Source organism: Carlito syrichta, unplaced genomic scaffold (assembly GCF_000164805.1).
Source record: "Carlito syrichta isolate Samal-C Ts95f unplaced genomic scaffold, Tarsius_syrichta-2.0.1 Scaffold314025, whole genome shotgun sequence".
Lineage (NCBI taxonomy): Eukaryota > Metazoa > Chordata > Mammalia > Primates > Tarsiidae > Carlito > Carlito syrichta.
This window is the reverse complement of record NW_007258121.1, coordinates 53,784-56,859: the sequence shown is the minus strand read 5'-3', so window position 1 is coordinate 56,859 and position 3,076 is coordinate 53,784.

Below are 3,076 nucleotides of genomic sequence, written 5' to 3'. Positions count from 1 at the left end.
GGGTCTCGAACCTGCGGGCTCAGGCAATCCACTCACCTCAGCCTCCCAAAGGTGCAGGATGACAGGCTGAGCCACCGAGCCCGGCTTGAGGCTGGATTTTTAGAACAGCTTGGGCAACTTGGTGAGACCTCGTCTCTACAGTAAATTACAAAAACTAGCCAGGCATGGTTGCATGTGCCTTTAGTTCTAGCTACTTGGAAGCCTGAGGTGGAAGGGTTGCCTAAGCCCAGCAGGTCATGGCTGAAGTGGCTGTGAGCATGCCACTACACTCCATCCTGGGTGACAAGAGAGCCTCCAACTCAAAAAATAATAATAAATTAGCATAACTTTTGGCCAAAAGATCTCAGCATGGATGTTTCATTGCATCTGTGTGTCTTGGCATCTGATGCCAATTTGTCTTAACTACTTGGGATGCTCTGGAGGTTGCATTCTTTCAGCCCAGGAGATTGAGGCTGCAATAAGCTGTGATTATGCCACCGTACCCTAGCATAGGTAAGAATGAGATCCACCAACTGAAAAAAAGTGCAAAACCTCAGGCTAAATCCCTGTCTTCTGAATCAGAATTTGCATTTTAACAAGATATTCAATTCATTTCTGTACACATTAAAACTTGAAAAGGACCTTCCAACTCACTAGAAGTTTTCCATCTGAGCAGTATATGCAACATATTCTGTGTGATGTAAACATAACAACGAAAAATGTACATGCCTGTGATGCTGTCCCTCTTTATGCTGTATCGTTCAAAAAAGTAGAGTGTCACCACTGACTGAGTGTATTTTATTTCATCCTTTTTTCTCACACTTAATGCATCAGGGGATATTTCTGTGTTACAAATTACCTTATTGCATAATTCCAGTTTTCATGTCATCTGGACCCTGTTCTCTTCACTCTTGCTTTACCTAGAGGTCATGGTGACTTGGTAAATATGTGTTGTTGTTGTTTTCAGGGGCTGTTGACATTCAAGGATGTGGCTATAGAATTCTCTCCAGAGGAGTGGGAGTACCTGGATCCCCCACAAGCAAATATTTTATAGAACTGTGATGTTAGCGGACCACAGAAACCTGGTTTTTCTTGGTGAGAAAACTCTCAACACACAATCCATGTTTCCTATAAGGTCCTTCCTTTGTAGAATGTTTTCTGGGAATTTCTGCTTTGTGCGAATGAGTTTCAGATTCCTGCCATCAAAGAAACATTGGTGAATTGTTAACATGGAAAAGAAAAAATTAAAGATGTTTCATTTTGACATGAAGCATTCTCTATTTTGAATTGACCAGTGTCCTTCTAGCTAATTACTGGTAAGTTCAGAAATGTAGTGGCCTAGGAATCATTGCCCACATCTCATTTCAATTGCTGTGAAAAGTAACCTGAACTATAGGCATGTGCCACCGCACCCAGCTAATTTTTTGATTTATTGTAGAGATGAGATCTCACCAAGTTGCCCAGGCTGGTCTCAAACCCATGGGCTGAGGCCATCCTCTTACCTCGACCTCCCAAAGTGCTGGGATTATAGCCGTGACCCACTGCACCTAGCCTGCCCCATGGTTTTCAAATGACAAGTTGGTGGACTGGGAAAGCCAGGCTATCTACCTTGGAGAGGGTCTCTAAGTTGGTGGATGCCTACAGATTAGATCTTCTTCTCCACTGAACTCATCTGGCCCTCACAGGGTGGGCCTCCATGGACCCTGGAATCCTCGGGTTTTCTGTGTGGCACTCATGGTGTAACACTTAAGACACCACTGCAGGAAACTGTTGAATTGGAATTTCACTACTTCACCCAAAATGGCACACTCACAGCCACCCCAGCATTGACCTGCTGGGCACTGGCAATCCTTCCGCCTCAGCCTTACAAGTAGCCAGAACTACAGACGTGTGCTACCAGGCACAACTAATTTTAAAAATTTATTGTAGAAACAACGTCTTGCAAAGATGTCCGGGCTGGTCCAAAACCCGCAGACTAAAGCAATATACTCACCTCGGCCTCCCAAAGTGCTTGAATTACAGGCTGACCCACCAAGCCTGGCCCCTTTTATATTATTATCTGAATATTTTTTGTTTCTTCTGAGTTTTTTACTTACTGTATGTTTTGCATAAGATGATGCTGCAATACTATCCCCTTTTGTATTATTTGCATAGAATACAGGAAATCTTCTACATATGAACTTTTAGGTTGCAAACTTTGAAAGATGCAGTTTTTTTGCATTTTAAATTGTGCAATTAAAAATTTTTTGCTTTATTTTTATGTATTATTGGCATGAAAACTATTATAAAGTTACTATAGTACAGTACTACATAATCTATTGTGATAGTTGGGTACCTACACTACCTTTGTTGGATGCACCCTTGAAACAAAGCACATTTGTATGTTAGGGACATGCTGTATCTTTTTCCATCCTCTCTTGGCCTATTTGACACCTTAAAATTAGATCTCTGAAAAAGAGAGCATTGTTAGCTCTTTGTTTTTGTTACTCCATCATCCATTTTAAGTGATTAGGTTATTTGTTGAATTTATATTTAAAGCCATTATTGAAATCCAAAGATTTACTACTGCCTTTTTTTTTTTTTTTGAGTTGGAGTCTCACTCTGTCACCCAGGCTGGAGTTCAGTGGCATTCTCATGGCCACCATTACCTCAGCCTGCTGGTCTCAGGTGATCCTTCCACCTCAGCTTTCTAATTAGTTGGAACTAGAAGCACGTGTTGCCCAGGCTGGTCTGAAACCCATGGGCTTAGGCAATCATCTCACCTCGGCCTCATGAAGTGCTGGCATTATAGGTGTCAGCCTCTGTGCCCGGCCTATTATAGACATTTTAAAATTGTTTTCCTGTAGCAAGGTTTTCCTTCTTTTTCTCTTACTGACTTCTTTGTGTGTATGTGTGTGTGTGTTTTATTTGTGGTCACTTGCCTTGATTACTTTGTTGTTTCCTATTTTGTTTCTTTTATGGGTATTTTCTTTGTAATTTCTGTGACAAATGGAGAGTACATAAAATATCTTAAAGTTTTATATTAATGCATCTTTTTTTTGGTTGAGTTGGAGTCTCACTCTGTGCCCAGACTGGAGTGCAGTGGCTGCTCCCAGCC